The sequence below is a fragment of the Sturnus vulgaris genome, chromosome W (genome assembly GCF_052056855.1).
Source record: "Sturnus vulgaris isolate bStuVul1 chromosome W, bStuVul1.hap1, whole genome shotgun sequence".
Taxonomy (NCBI): Eukaryota; Metazoa; Chordata; class Aves; order Passeriformes; family Sturnidae; genus Sturnus; species Sturnus vulgaris.
The window spans coordinates 30,939,320-30,951,505 of NC_142282.1; positions in this window are offsets into that span (position 1 = coordinate 30,939,320).

A 12,186-nucleotide genomic window follows, 5' to 3' on the forward strand; every position below is an offset into this window, starting at 1 on the left:
ATCCGTAATGATAAGCCTGTTACCTTGTCGTTTTCTATTCCAAAGGCAAATGAATTTGCTCAAGTGCCATTTGTAACAAGGACAGAGTTCAAAGTGTGGCTCTGAGAAATGTTTTGGTTTCCCTCTCCTATCTCTATCAAAAGCCCTTTCTTCAATGGCTGAAACAATACTTGATATAGTCTGAATTTTAAAGGTCATGAAAATTTTCTCAAAAGGGAAAAATTAATATAGGAGTCAGGTTTTAAACCAACGGGAATTTTTGTTTTACCTGTTTGAAGATTTCCTTCACACTAAAATGCTGGCTGATGGATACCTAGAAGAAATCAATTCCCACAAAATGCTTCCGGGTAAGCCATTACGTCATCCATTACAATTTGTTTCAGTGTCCTGTTCCTGTCCAATTGAAGGTCCCTGTTTAAGAGACTCAAGTATGGAGAGAAATAAAATTAAATATGACTACAGTGCCTTTAAATCTAAATCGAACTTCCTGATCAATCTCATAAAACCTTTAGGCTAAATGTTGCCATTGATCTGTTTCTACGGAACACAATCATGTCCTGGCTTGTTAAAGATTAGTTCATTACAAAGAAAGAAATGCACAGAAGTTAAAATATTTCCAAAGAAGCATTTGACAGCCTTCCTTTTGGATGGGGAACCATTCCATCACTGCTTACATAAGAGATCAAATTACTGTCTTCCATGTTAGTTGTGCACTGTGCTCAGCGGATGCCTTTCTGGTTTATTGGCCTTTGACTTGGACATAAAGCTGAGTCTTGATTCAAGAAAAATCAATATTCACACTTGTTTTCATTTACACGGACATTGGCTTGGTCTCCTAAACAAAGAGAATGATGGGGAATTTATGCAGGTGTTCAGATAGGTAACATTCTCTTTCTGCAACCTGGCATTGTATTTTCACTTGGTCTGTTACCTCGGGCTTTGTTTTAACGGCTCAAATTATTAGGAAGAGTATCAAACCTCCAGCTCTAACCACTGTCCCACTGCGAGGTGTGTGAAGGTATGTGCATCTGCCCCTCAGGTCCATACTGCTCTTCTAATGTGCCCCTGATCGAGCAGGTAGGAAAGATTCCATTTCCTAGATGGATTGTAAATGGTACATTCCGTGACCCCTGCTATGCCCTGTAGCTTGGTCCCTCTCCCCTCCTGCCATACAGGGCTGGCTGGGATCCAATTTCTCCCTGCCCCCCTTTTCAGACCCTAGAAAAAATCTGTGCCCCCTGACCTCTGTCTGTTTTCCCCTCTTTTTCTCTTGCTCCCTATTTCCCTAGCTACCCACGAGAAATAAACCCTTTAACTTAATCAGGGAAAAGAGCCTCTTTTGTTATATTATTTAAGTCCATGATGCAAGGCCCCCGGGAGCCATCACCCTAACACCTGAGCTAGACTGGAGGAAGGGTGAAGAACCCCATTTTAGGGCCGAGAAAAAGCCTCAGTTGGCGCCCAACGTGAATGGTCTCTATAGAGCACACCACGTTCCACTGTGACTCCTATTTTCGGGATCCAAGAAGCCTTGGCGCTGATATACTAGCTTAAATTTCTTTAACCTGCATTTTGTGCAGTTCGAAGACTTTTAAGCACGAACCGGGAACCTTTCAGAAGCCCAGGCAGGTCGGTTCTGGACGTAGATCCACTACAGTTACTCAGACGCTTCTGCCTGCAAGAAAAAAAATGGTGACTGGAAGCCTCCTTTCGCAGCGGGTGGGTTCCTGGAGCTCCGCGGGGGGGGTCTCACCGCCGGTATTTGGCAGGAGCGGTGCAGCTCTCGAGGAGAGACACGGCGCGGGTGTGTGTGCGGCGTGCACGCGGCTCGGTGTGCCTGCGGCCACGTGGTGTGGCGCACGGACTGGGGGGGAGCTGGTCCCAGTCACCCAGGTGCAGCGGCAGGCAGGCAGCTTTGATCGGCTTCAAAGTGGTGGCACAGAGGGTTTTTTTTGTGTTTTTTTTCTGTTTTTGCGTGTTTTTGCGGTGGGGTCGGTCCCTACAGCGCTGCGAGCGCCACGTGGGTTTTACCAACAGAAACGGCGAAATTAACATCGCCTCCGCATCCAGTAAAGCCTGAAAACCGTGGTGTACCTGGCACATTTTAACAACTAACTCTCTTCCTGTGTTTTTAACTGTAGTGGGGTAGATATAGTGGTAAATCGTTAAACATCATGGGCTTACAGCAATCTGCCTTACAAAAGAGTATAAGAAACCAACTCAGGGAAATATTCAGTTGAGGAAATGTTTTAATATCTAAGAAAAAATTAGCCCATTTTGCCAGCTGGCTGTCTGTTGAAAAATCTGCCCTTGAATTGCAAAATATAAATTCGATTTCATTTTGGGATGAAATAGGAAATTAATTAACTTTAAAAGTAGAAAATGGAGATAAAACTGCCTCTGTATTCCTCCCGAATTTTTTACAAATTCGGAAACTTTTAATTCAGACAGAAAACAACAGACAGCAGCAGCAAAACGGTTCAGACTCACCTTCCCTTTCCCCAAAACCCTATAACCCGGACCTGGAGGGGACCCACGGGTCTCCCTGGGGGATGCAGGGCTCCCAGCACAGCTGTGGCTGCTCTGAGTCCCTGGGTCCTCCCCGGTATCCCGGTTCGGATAATTTTTCGAAAATTGTCAGCACTCCTTCCTTGTTCCCTTCCCCTCTGGGCCACGGACACGTGGCTACGCCTGAAGGTGACGGGGCTCCAGATAGCTCTGGCCATGCGATACACCGCGTAGGGGGGGTCCCACATGGTGGCAGCGAAGTGTTTCCTTCTTCATACCGCAACCCCGTTCACCCTCCGGTCCCTGCCCCTAAGCCTGTTCCCTCCCATAACCCATCCCTGCCCTCGGCTCCACTGCCCCCTCCCCCCTCCAAGACCCAGCCCTGCACGGCACCCAGCGACCCCGCCCACAGGTGTTGCAACCCTGGATCCCACCACCCTCCCTCGCTCCGGTTTCACATTCCTTCCCTCCAAGCTGCTGCGGGGTGGGGGAGGGCAATGGAGCCCCTGCTGAGTTCAGTGCCGGTGGGGGTGGGTTTGGGGAGGGATCAGCTCACAGCCCCTTGGGGACGGATGATGTCCCCGTGGTGGGGGGGGGGGGGGTGGGCAGCCCCCCGGTCCGGGTGGGGGGGGGATGCCCAGCCCTGAAAGTCAACACCAGGAAAAAGAGTATATACCATCAGTTGCTCCTGTAGTTTATCTTGGTAAGAGGAATGGTAGAAGAAGTTATCAACCTTTGTCCTATCAAGATGAAAAAGGACATTTGTAAAGTACAGAGAGAATTTGGTAGAAATAGTGACATCTTTAAAGGCATGATGAGAGCCACCTTTACCTCAAACGAACTGGTTCCATATGATATCAAAGAGCTTTTCCGATGTCTGTTAACTCCTTCAGAATATGATCTATGGGTAAGCCTGCGGAAATAATCTTTGAAAGTGCTTTTACTAGAGATATTAAAAAGCTCAGATGATGCAAAAGATGCTGATAATAATGACATAACATATGAACATGTATGTGGGAAAAAGGATTGGCATTGCCCCGAAAGCCAAACCAGAGTACTATCCAAGTCTGTCCCGGATAAAATCTGCAATGTTGCAGAAAAGGCTTTTAATCAATTACCAACAGTAGATACTAAAGGCAGTTATGTTAACATTAAATAGTTTACTTCCCGAGAATTTCTTACAGTTTGTGGACCGTCTTCGTGCGCAAGTGGAAAGACAGATGTCTGATCCAGGGGTACAAGCTGATTAATTAAAGAGATGGCTCAGAGGAATGCTAATGAAACCTGCCGTAGGGTTATCCTTGGCCTTCCCCTCGAGCCAGCACCTAGCTTAGCACAGATGATAGAATCCTGCGCCAGCAAAACAGAACTGCTCAGTGGACACGAGAGAAATCCAGGACTGGCACACCCAAAGACCATGGCAGCTGTAACACCAGAAGCCAAGAAGCAACCAATGTCACCAGAGCAGCTCCAGCACATCATCTGCTTCCAGTGCAAGCAGCCAGGACACTTCGCCAGAGACTGTCCACACAACCAGAAACAGAAGAAGACCAACAAACAAAAAAACTAGCTTTACAGCGCGTACCTGCCATTAACACAATAGCGCGCTCCGCTATAACTGCGACCGGCTCCACACTCGCAAAGGGCTCTCTCTTAATAAACAAAAAGGGGGAGGATGGGAGAGAGGGTGTGGGGATGCATGGCAATCAAAATATTAAATGTTCAATTAACAAGGTTTGGAAGCCACTAGGCCGTTTTAGGATTGTGACTACCAAAGGTTTACATTTCAGGTCACGTGATTGGACAGTCATTACAGTGGACTTACCTAACAGTACACAGGACGTGACGTTAAACCACATGAAACAGGACAGTGAATACTTTGTTGTCGGGGACACAGCACACAGACCCCCAGAGATTGAGGTAGCTCCCATGATCATCAAGGGAAGCATAACTGGCCTCATTCTCCTGGCACGATGTCCTCTACCACCATATTACCTGGTTGAGGGACAAATCCTTGCCCAGGCCATTCCTGTTCCAGCGGAGTTCCCAGTAGATGGAAAATCACCTGAAGTCTACTGGGCAGAAGTGGTGGGTGAGGACAAACCTTCTCTGGCATGCAACCTAACCCGTGGATCAGATCACCTCCATGTGGAGGGGGTCCTGGACACAGGTGCTGATGTGACTATCGTACCCGAAAGGATGTGGCCGTCACATTGGGAACTTCAGCCTGTGGCAGGCAGAATCCAAGGTGTAGGAGGAGTAAAATTGGGAAAAAAATATCAAAAAGCATCGTACAAATTGAGGGGCTGGATGGAAAATTGGCTAGCATCCGTCCATTTGTTACAGACTATAAATGCCCTCTATGGGGGAGAGACACCATGTCCCAGTGGGGGGTAAAATTGATCTTTCCTAAGACTCCTCGGGATTTTTAGAGGCGGCCACTGTACAGAGCCCTACCCAAAAGTTAAAATGGCTAGATGATACCGCAAAGTGGGTAGCACAGTGGCCGATGAGTAAGGAGAAGCTCAAGGCGCTTGAGGAGCTTGTGGAGAAGCAATTGGCTAAAGGCCACATAGAGGAGACCACAAGTGAGTGGAATTTTCCGGTTTTTGTGATAAAGAAACCTGGGAAGGACAAGTGGAGGCTGCTCCACGACCTCCGGGAAATAAACAAAGTAATTGAGGACATGGGGTCTCTCCAACCGGGAATGCCTTCCCCAACAATGCTTCCTAGAGATTGGCAATTGGCTGTTCTAGACATCAAGGACTGTTTCTTCCACATTCCCCTACAACCAGAGGATGCCCCACGGTTCGCCTTCTCGGTTCCTACCATCAATCAAGAAGCCCCAATGAAGCGTTACCACTGGAAGGTTTTGCCCCAGGGATTAAAATGTAGTCCCTCCATCTGCCAGTGGCATGTGGACTCATTGCTGTCCCAGATGCGTGCCCAGAGAGGGGTAGCCGTCATCCTTCATTACATGGATGATGTGCTTGTGTGTGCCCCCGATAACTCTCTACTCCAAGACACACTTGACCTAGTAGTTAAAGTTTTAACCTCTGCTGGATTTGAATTGCAGGAGGACAAAGTCCAAAGGATGCCACCTTGGAAGTACCTGGGCTTGGAAATTACTGCACGGACCATTGTTCCGCAGAAATTGGAAATTAATTGTAATCCAAAAACCTTAGGAGATCTCCATTCCCTGCGTGGGTCATTGAATTGGGTTAGGCCCTGGCTAGGCCTCACTAATGAGGACCTAGAACCTCTCTTCAATTTATTGAAGGGGGAGAGAGAGCTGCTTTCTCCCAGGGAACTGACCCCAGAGGCAAAGACGGGAATCAAAAAGGTCCAAAAGACTTTAGGAGAGAGGCAAGCTCACCGTTACCAGCCCGAGCTGCCCTTCTAATTCATTGTCCTAGGAAAACTGCCACACTTACACGGGTTAATATTCCAATGGATCAAGGAGCAGAGAGAGTCACTCTTAATCATAGAGTGGGTCTTCCTCTCCCACCAAAGACCCAAAACTATCACTAAGCCACAAGAGTTAATATCTCAGCTGATTCAGAAAGCAAGGATGAGACTGTATGAACTAGCTGGCTGTCACTTCACATGTATTCACCTCCTTATTAAAGTGTCTGAGGAGGGAAGGAACTCTCCTGAAAGATTGACTATAGAGATGTTTGAGCACTTGCTCCAGAGCAGTGCCAGTCTCCAATTAGCCATGGACAGCTATAGAGGACAAATATCAGTCCATGCCCCGTCTCACAAGCTGTTTATTGAGGAATTCCACCTCATTCCTCGTGAGAAGAGGAGTCAGAGACCACTCAAAGCTCTCACAGTGTTCACGGATGCATCTGGGGCGTCCCACAAGTCGGTGATGACTTGGAGAAATCCTCAGACTCAGCATTGGGAAGCTGATGTTGAATTTGTGGATGGATCACCCCAGGTAGCTGAACTGGAAGCAGTCGTGAGAGCCTTTGAGAAGTTCTCAGAGCCAATCAACTTGGTAACAGATTCAGCCTATGTAGCGGGGGTAGTGTCCAGAGCGGAGCAGGCAGTGCTCAGAGACATCGAAAATGAGTAGCTTTTCAGGTTGCTTTCCAAACTAATTTATTTGATTTCTCATAGAGAACACCCGTTCTATGTGATGCATGTGAGATCACACACAGATTTGCCAGGCGAAATTGCAGAAGGGAACCGTCAGGCACACTCCCTTGCAACCCCAGCAGAACAAGCATGCCTTCCTGACATCTTCCAACAGATAAAGCTGAGTCACCAGCAGTATCACCAGAATACACCAGGTCTAATGTGTCAGTTCCAGCTAACAGGAAGTCAGGCTCAAGCCATTGTGGCCACCTGTCCCAACTGTCAGCTGTACACCATGCCCTCAATGGGCATGGGGGTAAACCCCCGAGGTCTAGGAAGTTAGGTATGGCAGACAGACATCACACACATTCCTAGTTTCGGTCGCCTCAAATATGTGCGTGTTAGCATTGACACATATTCAGGTGCAGTCTATGCCTCTGCCCACGCAGGAGAAAGGGCAATGCACGCCAAACAACACCTAGTGCAAGCCTTTTCAGTATTGGGGATCCCTAGGGAAATGAAAACTGATCAGGGCGCAGCGTATAAGTCCAAGGAGTTCCTGGAATTCATCCAGCAGTGGGGAGTGGAACATAAAACTGGCACCTCTCACTCCCCCACAGGCCAAGGTGTAGTTGAGCTAGCCAATCAGATGCTCAAGCAGGTTTTGGCTAAACAGAGCAGTTCAACTGTGTGGATGTCTCCACAGCAGAAGCTCTGCAAAGCCATGTTTACTCTCAATTTCCTGAATTGTTCATTTGAGAACATGAGTCCACCTGTGGTACGTCATTTTAACAGTGGTAAACAGTTCAAGTTATCCCAACATCCTCCAGTTTTGATTAGGGACCCAGAAACCTGGGAAATCAAAGGTCCCTATGAGCTCGTTACCTGGCGACATGGCTATGCGTGCGTATACACTCCCTCAGGCCCTCGGTGGATTCCCCAAAAGTGGGTGAAACCGTATGTCCCCAAACATCCTGCTCCAACTGAGGGGAACGAGGAGCAGGTGGCTGTGGCTTCAAAAAGAAGACGCCGCCGGAAAAAAGAAAAAGAAATCCTCCTAAAGGATGACATTCTGGCAGATAGACACTTTTAACAGGTTTTATAATTTTTGTCTTTCCTTTTAGAGAAAAGCTTCTCTTCTCTCAGTCCCGTGATGAACCCCATCCAAGCTGTCTTCCTGTTAACACTGAACATTCTGGCAGCTGCATGGATCGTCCCTCAACCACATCAGAACATTTGGGTGACCCTGGCACAGACGCTCCAACAAGAAAACATATGTCTGTCCACAGCAGCAACAGCAAACCCTATGTCCACCTGCCCGGTAGGAATCCCATTGAAGGCTGGAGAATATTCAGCCAGTTTTGAAACACAAATGTCCAATGAAATTCCTGAGTCACACACCATTTCATCACACAAAAATCATAGGCAGCAAGCTGGAGTAAGTAAAAACCCCATAGAGGAGTTGCTGCCAAGTTTGCCCAAAGCAGCTCAGGAACCCCAAGAATTAGAGCTGTTAGGTTCCTACCCAGCACAATATTGCATTCACTTTAGGATCTTCCCAAAACCTTCTAGCATAAAAGAATTCCACAACATAATGCAATATCGTGGGGAATTCTCTGCCAAAAGGTGGTGCAATACTATAAGCCATATTGCAGCTGATACCACAACTTATTCAAGTCCCAAAAGCCTCCCTAAGGGATTGTTCTTAATTTGTGGAGACCGGGAGTGGGCAGGGATCCCTTCTCGGCTCTTAGGAGGGCCATGCACCTTCGGTCGATTGGCCCTGTTGGCACCCAACGAAACCTTAATTAACGATTGGATGCACAAAAACAAATTGGGTAATAAAATCCAAAAAAGAAGTGCATACAATTTGGACCCAAACTGTCATTCTGAAATTTTCCATTGGGCCAAGTCAAAAAGAATTGATGCATCCCTGTTTCTTCCGTGGGTTGCAGCAGCTAAAGCTCTAGGCGAATTGGGCCACCTAGAGTGTTGGGTAGTCAAACAGGCAAACTTAACATCCACCGCAATCAGGTCCCTCCTAGAAGACGAGGAAATTACCAGGCAGGCCACACTACAAAATCGTGCTGCTATAGTTTTTCTCTTGCTACTGCCGGGACATGAGTGCCAGGAATTTGAAGGACTTTGCTGTATGGACCTGACCTCGAGAGCTCCTAACATCCATGCTGCCCTCCAAAACATGAAAAACTTGATCGGACAAGTGAAGCAAGAATCTGAAGATTGGTTCAATGGACTGTTCAAAGGCTGGGGACTCACAGGGTGGTGGACATCTATAGTCAAAACAATTATGTTAATTTTTGTTATTCTTTTCCTTGTAATATGGCGTTCGGGATCCTACGTCACTTAGTTTTCAAGGCCATTAATGGTCTCATTCCCTCTACCTCAGTAGTCAATCACATAGAAATGAAAATCTTCGAACAATCTAACCCTCCCACCAACTGCAAGTGGTGGGCAAAACCATAATTAGAATGCAACTAATTTCCTTCTTTCAACTTTGTAAAACAAAAAACGGGGATATGTTGCATTTCCTAGATGCATTGTAAATGGTACATTCCGTGACCCCTGCTATGCCCTGTAGCTTGGTCCCTCTCCCCTCCTGACCATACAGGGCTGGCTGGGATCCAATTTCTCCCTGCCCCCCTTTTCACACCCTAGAAAAGATCTGTGCCCCCTGTACCCTGTCTCTTTTTCTCTTGCTCCCTCTTTTCCTCTCTACCCACAAGAAATAAACCCTGTAACTTCATCAGGGAAAAGAGCCTCTTTTGTTATCTTATTTAAGTCCATGAGGCAAGGGCCCCGGGAGCCATCACCCTAACACCTGAGCTAGACCGGAGGAAGGAATAACCCCATTTTAGGGCCGAGAAAAAGCCTCAAAAGACCTCCTGGGTATGTGAACAGTGCTGCTTCCTCTATGGCATCAGAGCTAAGATCTTCAGGAAGGAGAGCGGTATTGTACCAATTTTTAGATGGTTTTTAAAGATGCAAGTGCTTGGCTATCTTAAACTTCTGAGTTCCTAGAACTTTGAATGAGATCAAATCTATGAGTGAAGAGATGATGGTGCAGACCAAGTTCTGATTCCGGTGATCCAAGAATCTGCACTACTACTTTGACCTTCTGAATAAGGCATGGATGTGATGGTATGCACAGTAATACTGATGTGCTATGGTTTTTGAATGATAGCAGTCTTCCTTTGTCCCATTCCTAAACCGTGGGTGATATTTGCCTTAACCTTGTTCAGTAGGGACATTATTCTATATTGTTACATGAAGTGAAAAGCACTCTTTTTCCATACCTTCACACAATAGCATTAAAAAAAGGCCTAAGCAGTACAACCAATGTTCAAAGATGCTCTACCTTTTAAGTTGACGATACAAAATTCATACCTTGTTCTAATTTGATCTCAAGAAGAAAGGGTGTTCCTCAAATACTCCTTCAGCTCTTCCTCACAGCTCACCGTTTTGCTTTTTTCTAAAATTAAATCCAGATCACTTTCATCACCTAAGGCCACATAAAAAAGCTAGTAAAAATGGTTTCATGGATACTAAAATCTCCCCAACTATTTAGGATTCAAGGAAGTTAATTATGCACATATATTCTAAACCAGGAGAGAAAGCTACCTCAGCAAAACTCATGGCCTATGAAAATCTTCCTAGATAATGAACACCTCTGACACTGCCACCCCAAGTTGCTTGTTGAAACAATGAGAACCTCACATCCAGTCAGACTCTAGACCTGCACAAGATCTCGTAATAGCAACTAGCAGCCACTTTCTACGGAAAGCAGCAGTGATCTCTATCACTGTTGCCATACCAAGAATAAGACAGGACTGTCCATTCAGCGTGAATCAAGCAGTTAGCAAAAATGCACCTGACAGAATGAAACTGAAGGGTAGAAATTCCCATCTAAAAGACAAAGATTACATTTTTAATTTTATAGCAGGTATTTTGAATTTCAGAGGGCTCTTTGCATTAAGAAGTCCTGTCTTCATAGCACACCCTTGTTTTTATGTTTCTATCTGTATGATGGCCATTTAGCCGTCTCCTTAAAATCACTCCAAAGAAAAACATTCAAGTGAACAAGTTCTTTCTAAACTGCTGGAAGGTGAAATGAATGAGTAAGAGGATATGTAACATGATAAAAGGCTGCCTGGAATTTTACAACTGGTATCCAACATGGCGTCTTCTATCTGGAGAGTAAAAAAAATCAATCTCCAAGAAAACTGGTAAGAATGCAGATTTTCAAATCTTCTGTTTATTCTGGCACCGTAAAGCACCAAATCACATTCTATAATTTATCCCTGTAGAAGCAACTGCCCGACTTTTTTTATGCATAGTAAAGATTGGAAGACATTTGGGAGATCATTTCCAGCTATTCCTAAAGTCTGATCTTAAGCAGACTGGGCCATACATCATTCATCGCTATCATATGTAGTTCAGATAGAAATGATCATAAAAATACAATCTATTTATATTACAAATAATAAACACAAGAATTATGAACACTTCCACATGAAACTCTTCCACACCAAACTGTTTCTTTGGAGTGTTTTGTCACACTATGGACCTCTTTCTAAGGTGACATCAGTAGCCTACCACGCAGAAGGCATTGCAGGTGGGAGCACAGGAAGAACAGACTAATCCCAAGGAGTGATGAAAATATATGTCATCAAATAAAAGAAACGTACAACCACGTGCTCCACTTCTTCTTCAAACCTACATTTTAGTTTCTCAGTCATCTGAAGCATGTTGGAGTGCACAACTTCAGCATCTTCTGCTGTGCAAATGTTCATATCCAACAGGGTCATCTGAACGAAAAGAAGAACAAATTATTGACATGCACCGAAGAAATACTGTGTGGCTTTCAGAGACCCTGGCTAAATGTAGTGTTTCTTTTCTTGTGATGGACAGAGATAGATTCAACCTCCTACATGCCATATTAGATTAGTAAACAATACCATCTGGTTGGACACAAAGGGAGAAATTGAGGAAGAGGTGGAATTTCTTTCCCAAAATAAGACAGATTTAGCACAAGGGCTGAGGCCCCTTGCATCTTCCACATTCACGTAGGACAGCACTACCTTCCATTACCGGCATTTGTTACGGCTTTTCCACATTTCAAGTACAAATACCAACTACTACTGTGAAACCAAACGGATGGCTTACTCTTAGAACAGAGTAACGCGGCGGTTAAAAAGGAATTCAATGTTTGGTGCATCCTCAGACGCATTTTACTCGAATGACGCATTGGACCACGGCTATCACAGCCAAAAGCTGTGGCACTCAACTTGCACATCTGCCCTTTCTCCTGACATTTGCCCTCAACCAGCTCATACTGGATGCTCATTTTCTCCACGCACTCCACATTAGGGCTGTCTGAATGATATGGAACAGACCACAGTCAAAATTCCCATCTTTCATAGTGCAGAGTGACATGGAAACATGACAGAGGCCATGTGCTGAATCTCAGCACACGGAACAGATCCCAGCAGTGCCTACAGACCTTTGCCTACAGACACCAGACACTACCAGCCAAAGAAATCAAGACATTTTCATACACAGCTGTTTATCATTATG